The 8,598-nt window shown below is 39.9% G+C and overlaps 1 pseudogene; it reads left to right on the top strand.

The window, feature by feature from the left end:
- The first annotated feature begins 1,831 nt into the window (after positions 1-1,831).
- On the top strand, positions 1,832-2,914 carry LOC107611889 (uncharacterized; annotated as a pseudogene).
- Positions 2,915-8,598: the final 5,684 nt, after the last annotated feature.

Here is an 8,598-nt window from a genome sequence, read left to right as displayed (position 1 = left end):
AAAGGAAAGGCTGAGAGGGATTCGTGATTTTCTTACTAGTTTCTTAGGTGGGTTTTGTAGAGCTCCTCGTGGTGATCGTGTGGCCACAAACAGTGCAGCGTTGGAGCTCCGTAGCTCAAATTATGAGCTTTGGAAGGTTGAGGTGAATAGTGTTAACGGAACCCTCTTCTCTCTTCTCTTCTCAGCTGTGTTGTGTTGTGTTTGAGGATGGTAAATGGGCAGATGGCTCATTAAAGAAGGTCTTATATGTTGGGCTTGGCCCAACTTGGGCCTGGTCTAACCCGTTAGCGTTTTGGCCCGTTTTGGCTCAATTTCGGGCCAACTTTTAAAATTAATGTCTGGTTTTCAACTCTAAATATTTTTTTAAGATTTTCTATTGTTTTTAATTATTCTCGCTCAGTACCAGATAGACTTAAACTGGTACTACCGGTTCATTTACCGGTTCACATTTTTATGCGGTTTTTCACAGAAAGTTACATTTTTCAACTCAGAAAAATCTATTAAGTCCGAAAATCATATTTAAAATTTTTAATTCACATTCTAAATTTTTGGATTCTATTTTGGGTAATTTAATTATTTAATTAAATGGTTAATTAATCGCGGTTCTTACATGAAGCGTTATATTAGATTGATAAACGATCTAATGGTTTATATTTAAATCATTATTAATTTATTAAAAATTACACTTAAAGATAACAACTCTTTTGATATTTTTAAATTGCCCAATATAAAATTTGGAAACCAAACCCCTGGTTTGCTGCAGCGATAAGCCCCCGCCTCTTCCTCCGACCACTTTCTTTGTCTTCTTCCTCAAATGATGAACCTCTGTTTCTTCTTCTACCGCCTTTTCGTCTGCCTTCTTCCTCTTCGCGATGTCCCTCCACTTCTTCCTCTACCCACTATCCTCTGCCTTCTTCCACAATGACTCCATTTCATTTTTCTCTCAAATTTTTCAAACTATTTTAGAATTTTGGTCAAAAGAAATTGACCTTTAGTGGAGCCTCGAGTTGGGAACAAGTTCCGTATCAGTCAAAAAATTGGTAGCGGATCCTTTGGAGAGATCTATCTCGGTGAGCTTTCTCTCCTCTCTCTTATTTTTTTTACGTGCATGATTGAACTTCGAATTTCTGAAGGGCGGTGGCAAAGGGGAAGAGAAGGGCGGTGGAGCAACCAGTGAACAAGGCCACTCTTCAGAAGCAGAAACGCATGATCAAGAATCGCGATTCTGCTGCTAGGTCCAGGGAATGCAAATAGGTGCTTACCCCCCTTTTTCGATTTTTTTTAATAAAGTTTAATTTTTTTATATATTTGATGTTTGAAAAATGGAGATTCTTAACAGGAACTGAATTAACGTTGAGATTTTTCAATCTTATCTCTATAACTTTAAATTACTTGTTGTAGCTTCTGGAGTTTGTTATTCCAGTATCTAGTTATGAAAATTGGTACAAAAAATCAATCTTTTATTGACTCTGTTACGGTGATGTGAAAATTGTTGGTTGAATTTAGATCTAATTGATTATTGAATACCCGTGAGCTATCAACAGTGAGTGGAATAGATTTAAAATGTATGTTGTTGATAATATATAAAATTGATGTGACACTGAATGTGCAGGAACTAATAGATATATTGGGTATATATTTTGTACAATATTTTGGCTCTTAATGTTGCTTATGTCTTGTACCTTTTTTTTTACAGTCACTATTAATATTTCTAATTTTATGGCATCCTTTACCTTCTTGCAGTCCTTTGTTACACATAGAATACTTCTACACGGTTCAGGTCTGGGCTCCATTCCCATTATTAATAACTAATTTTTTTTATCCATCAGCCATGACTTCAGCATATTCTTGCTTTTCAGATGATCAACCTGTTACAAGCAATTATGAAAACTCCTCACTGTATGTGTTGGATTGGTTATTACCAAGAATTGGACTTCCAGACAAGATTATAGTGAAGGATGTAAGAACATTATGTGTAAATCGTGATTTTAACTTTTAAGTTAATCAAATTTGGCTTTTATTAGATTCATTTTTTACTTTTTGTTGAACTTGTAAGATGGTGCTTTTGTTGATTCATGTACCATGGTTGAGGGATTCTTTAATATCTTCTGAAGTTTGTAAATAGTTATTGCTCATCATTATCACTTACTATTATCAGTTTTATGTTTATTGTACTGCTAGCTGATGTAAATATAGGTTTAGGAACTAATAGATGTATTGGGTATATATTTTGTTGTGCTCTCACGCAAATAAAAATATGTATTTTTGTTATTGGAAATGCCACACTAGGTGGTGGATATATCACCATTTTGTTTATGCAGTTAGCAAGTGTGGCTTGCAAAATATTCTCCAAGACTATTGCACTGGGTGGTCACTCAAAACTGTATCCCTTCAAATTTTGTCATTGAGAAAAACCCGACTTTCTTCAACACTAGAGACATTGACATCTTGAAGATTATTCCTGGCTTCCCTATTCTTACCAAGGTGAATTATATGCTTTCTTTCACTTACTTTTAGCTAAATACAAATGGTTAGTCATGGAGGAATAACTCCTCTTTGTTCATATGTATAGGAAAAGTTAAGGGAACAGGTTATTTTTGACACACTCCTGGGTGATTGGATTGTGGCATTTGGCAACTGGGAGTTTGATCCATTGAAGCTGAACAATCCATTCGGTCACAATACAAGTAAAGTTCACGTTTGGCAGGGATATGAAGACAAGGTTGTGTCCTCTCAAATCTAGAGATTTGTTTCAAGGAATATGCCATGGATAAATTATGGTGAAGTTTCAGATGGTGCACATTTGATTATCTATTATAGTGGTTTGTGTGAGGCCGTTTTGAGGGTACTTTTACTTGGTGAATGTAATGTTTCATATAGACCTAGACTAGATAGAGACATACTTGTATCTTAATTTCTTCTCGTGTTTTTTTTCTGTTTTACATTCAGAGAGAATGTCATAGATCATATGTAAATTATTTTTCAGTTTGCTGAAAGCTTGAAGGGATCACATTCATAAGTTCAAGGCATCATACATCACATTTTTCAGTTGTACCCAACAAATATGTCTAATATCTCAGGCATTTTGGAGACTGAAACAGAAGCTCAAAAAAAAAAGAACATGTCAAGATTAATGTGATTAAGTGTGCTACTCATTTTGATCACTAAGAGCTTATACGATATTAATAGAAGAAAGTAAAATGAGGAAGTATATGCAGAAATGGAATGATTATCAGAGATAGCTGCTGCTGTAACACCCTACCATACAGAGTCTTATGCTTAAGTCATAATTCAGAGATGGCAAGGTATTACGACCTCTAAAACCAAAAATTTAGTACATATAGTAGTATGAATAATCGATTATAACTAGGAGCCTTTGTAGAAAAAGGGGTAAACAAAAACCGTAACTCGAAAGCGCAACACTCCGATCGATAACGTAACGAACAGGGATAAGCTAACGCGAGATCATATATATAAAGAGTGTCAAAAACGGGAATAACAAGACTCAAAATCCGGCCGCGAAGATAACCGGTCCGAGCATAGCAATATATACATATAATAAAATAAGGAAACCCCAAAGGAAACCCAAAGGGACACAAATACAGAAACCTATTCTCCAAAATCTCCTATAAGAGGAGTCATCACAGTTTGTATTATTTAATGGAGATAAAAGTATCTAAACAAGCATATAAACCAAAACAGAGTCCCGAGAACAAAGGATCTTTGCTAATCCAGAAGTCTCCAGCATGCCTCAACGAGAAGCCTCGCGTCCTGCATCTGAAAACCACAAAATCCGCATGGGTGAGAACCAGAGGTCCCCAGCACGGTAACAGCTTCCATATATATAATACATAATAATAGAGGAAAGCCGAAGGCAATCCTAGAACTTCCTCCAGATAATATCAAAGCTTATAAACAAGCTAAACCGTAAGTGGCAACTGACTAAAGATTCTTCAGTCTAACTAATACTTCCCTTTCCAATTCCTTCAGACCTCCCAACCACCAGCAAGAGTATAATATAGCAAAAACAGTTATATCAGACAAGAGATTCACAAATAGGAACAGATAAGGCATTTAGACAATTAGCAAGTAATATGCAGTCAAACAGGCAATCTCAAACAATTCATGTAGTATGCTTATGATGCATGCCTGTCCCTAGTGGCTGATGATATCATCTGTCGGTTATAGAGCCAACCCGACAAGTCCTGGTAGCTAACCATTGGACTGTCCCTCTGTCGCGCATCCCCAACTCGAGTTATACTCATCATAAACTTGATCATAATCATGATCCATATCCATCACCCTCACTGGTGAATATTTACGGGGGTGAGCTCATCCGGGTCTTTCACAGTGCCCGGCCACACTTACGACATAGGGTCAAAAGAGCTTCGAGTCTCAACCTGGAGCACGTGGTGGCTAGCCACTGCTTCCTCCCAGGGAAACCCTCATCTCCGATGGTGGAAGTGCAAACATTCACAATTCATTCAATAGCATATATGCATTTATACATAGCCATAATCATGGCTTCGCCGTAACACAGCAATAATCCAGCCATCCGGCTCACGGTTAAATCCATAATCAGCCATTCGGCTCACGGTTAAATCCATAACCAGCCATTCATTAACAATTACGGCCTTTCGGCCCATGGCGTAACAAGCACTTCCACCGCCATTCTCCGCATCTCACATAATCATCTTTGATCCTCATTGATCATTCATTTTTTCCCTTGCTTCACTCGCAAGTTACCACATTCACTAGCCCTTTTCCTCATGCTAGGCATATCATAATGATTTAAGATATAAGTGGTGAGATCGGAGGCTTAGAAGTATGAAATTTGGCTTTTAAAACTCAAAAATCAACTTTGGGACGAAAACAGGGCCACGCGTACGCGCACTCCACGCGCACGCGCGGATGGCCAAAAACTCATCGACGCGCAAACGTCATACGCGCGAACGCGCGGGTTGAAAAATATCCAAACGGCGCGCAAGCGTCAGCCACGCGTACGCGTGGGTGCTCTTGCGCCCAGGCACAAAACTGGCACAATTCTGGCACAACTCTCTGGAAAATAGCTGGGCATATGGCGCAGCGCATCGACGCGCCCGCACACACCACGCGCACGCGTGGATGGTGCTTCCTGGAAGAATGGCGCGCACGCGCCAAGTGCGCCTACGCGCGGAGGGTTATTCTGCTAAAAATTTTCTAAGTTAAAAGCTGAAGAATTCACAAATTCAACCCCCAATCTTCCGACGGTCATAACTCTCTCATTTTAAATCATTTTCACCCGTTCTTCGAACGGCATGGACATCCCGAATCCAATTTCATTTCTAAATAGATTTGGCACAAATCAAAGATCCGTAGTCCAAGTTATGTCCCGTCAAAGTCTGCCCAAAAACCATGTTTTCATACAAAACCACAAAGTGCCATTTTCAAAACAAGCCACTTTCAACTCTTTTCAAAAATCAATCAAAACATGCCAATTTCAACCCTTTTCTTTGAAATCATTCAAAATATACAAAAATCAACAACAAACCATCCTCAACTCACCCATTGACACTTTACCAAAATTTCCAAAATCACATCCAACCATTTTAACACTTCTCAATCAAATGGCTAAAGGACAAACACAATATCATATCATACATCCTTCCTCATCCCAATTTCCAATAATACCATTTCCAATCAACCATCATTATACATAATCATCATCATACTCACCATCAACATGGTACCACCCACCAATTCAACCTCAATCATCCATCAAGCATATAGCACAACATGCATTTCTCATATATCACAAAATCAAGGCATCAATATTCATAATCACATATATGATCACATCATATATCTCAACCAATCAACAACATCATCAATTCAATGCCTATCTTAGGGCCTCTAGCCTAAGTATTTCCTACCACATTACAGATTAGATACGGAAAACTGAAACCATACCTTAGCCGATTACCCAAGCTCAACTGGAGCACTTCCAAATCACTTGTCTACAAGCTCTCAAGGTATCAACACCTTCAAGGACAGATTTTATCACACAAAACCCTCTTATAAGCTTTCCAAAATCACCAATCAAGCTCCAATATTCACACATACACAACCTAAGCCACAATCACCATATCCATACACAACATCTCAATACCCAAACATCATAGAACAACAATTTACACTAGGGTTGAGAATCTTACCACACCCAAGGTCCAACGAGAAGATTAACCTTCTTCTTCAAGAGAGTTGGGTCCTATAACATCAAAGAACCCAAAATCTCAACATTTTTGCTCATGAAACTCGAAATCAAGGCTGGAAATTCGAAGAGCAAAACGTGGCTTACCTGAAGATTGATTGTATGGGTTTTGTAGAGCTCTCCGCGGTGAACACGTGGCCGCAAACGGTGCGGCAATCGGAGCTCTAGATCAAAAGTTATGGTGGTTTGAAGATCAAGTGAGAGATAGAACTTGAGAGAGTGTTCTTCCCCCCTCCATACCAATTTCAGCGTGTTTGAGTGTGTCAAGTGAGGAGAGAGAGTGCTGAAAACTAGGGTTTTGGTTTAGTTTAGTTGGGCCAAAGGCCCACTTTGGGTCCGGTTGGCCCGGTTTGGCCCGTTCGGTCCAATCTTGGTCCGATTTCTATAAAATTGGTACCGAAATTCTCGTCTCAAATTCCTCTATCACATTTAGCCATAAAAATATCATTTTTGGCTTTCTAGAATAAATTCTCATATATGGGTTAATTGGCCGTTAATTAACCGGGTCTTACATTCTACCCACCTAATTAGGAATTTTGCCCACAAAATTCAAATTCAAATTCAATTACTTGAGAATAAGTGCGGATAATCCGTTCGCATCTCCGACTCAAGTTCCCAAGTGTGTTCCTCAATACCGCCTCGACTCCAAGCCACTTTGACTAATGAAACCTCTTTTCCACGCAACCGTTTGATACTAGTATCATCAATTCTGACTGGAGCCACTGGAAGCGTCAAATCTTCTCTTAACTGAACCGATTCAGGTTCTAACACATGGCTAGCATCAGGAGTGTACTTCCGAAGCTGCGACACGTGAAATATGTCGTGCAGGTTCGAAAGATGAGGTGGTAGAGCCATTCGATAGGCCACCGGTCCAATCCTCTCCAGGATCTGAAATGGACCAATATATCGAGGATTCAACTTCTTCGCTTTAATCGCCCTACCTACTCCTGTGGTTGGAGTAACCTTCAGGAAAACATGATCTCCTTCCTCAAATTCCAAGGGCTTCTGCCTTTGATCGGCGTAACTCTTCTGGCGACTCTGCGCCGTAAGCATCCTATCTCGGATTTTCTTAACTTGTTCAGTGGTCTCAGCTATCATTTCCGGCCCCAACAAGCCCTTCTCTCCAGCTTCATACCAACATAGCAGAGATTGACATTTCCTCCCATACAATGCCTCATACGGAGCCATTCTGATGCTCGCATGGTAACTATTATTGTATGCAAACTCCACTAATGGCATATACCGATCCCAACTCGCCGGTTGGTCCAGAACACAAGCTCTCAACATATCCTCTAGTGTTTGGATCGTCCTCTCGGATTGACCATCTGTTTGAGGATGGTAAGCTGTACTCAAGCTTAATCGGGTTCCAAAAGCTTTCTGAAATGCACCCCAGAACCTCGAAGTGAAACGAGGATCTCTATCAGAGATTATAGTAGCAGGTACACCATGGAGTCTCACAATCTCCTTTATGTATAATCGAGCTAGCTCCTCAAGGGTGTAAGTCATCCGAATGGGCAAAAAGTGAGCTGACTTCGTCAGTCGGTCCACAATCACACAGATAGCATCAAAACCAGTCCTAGTCCTTGGCAATCCCGACACAAAGTCCATTGCAATACTTTCCCATTTCCATTGCGGAACCTCTAAAGGTTGCAACATCCCAGAAGGTCTTTGATGTTCAATCTTTACCTTTTGACAAGTTAAGCACTTTGAAACATATTCCGCCACATCATTCTTCATACCCGGCCACCAAAACATCGCCTTTAAATCATGGTACATCTTAGTACTTCCCGGGTGAATGGAGAATCTGCTTTTGTGTGCCTCCTTTAAGATATCTTGCCTCAAGGTACCAACATCCGGCACAATGATCCTACCCTTGAATCTCCATAACCCATCTTTTTCTTCCGACACTCTCCACTGTTTTTCTTGTTCGATAGCCGGTAACACCTTCTATAACGCTTCATCATTCTCATGAGCCTTTAGGAGTTCAGACTTAAAGTTACTTGAGATTTCTAATCGGCTCAAACACAAGGTTCCAGATACTTCTCGAACACCAATTTTTAGACTCTCGAATCCCTTGAGCAACTTCTCCTCTTGAAGCATCATCCAAGCCGCATATAACGACTTCCGACTTAACGCATCCGCCAGTACATTTGCCTTTCCCGGATGGTAATTTAACTCAAAGTCGTAGTCTTTCAATAATTCCATCCACCTCCTTTGCCTCATATTAAGCTCTTTCTGATCAAAGAGATATTTCAAGCTCTTGTGATCTGAGAAGACTTGGAACTTAACCCCATAGAGATAATGCCTCCACACCTTCAAGGCAAACACAACCGCAGCGAGTTCCAAAT

This window comes from Arachis ipaensis, chromosome B1 (genome assembly GCF_059453495.1).
Source record: "Arachis ipaensis isolate K30076 ecotype BB chromosome B1, ASM5945349v1, whole genome shotgun sequence".
NCBI classification, from domain to species: Eukaryota; Viridiplantae; Streptophyta; class Magnoliopsida; order Fabales; family Fabaceae; genus Arachis; species Arachis ipaensis.
This window is presented reverse-complemented; position numbering and strand designations above follow the sequence as displayed.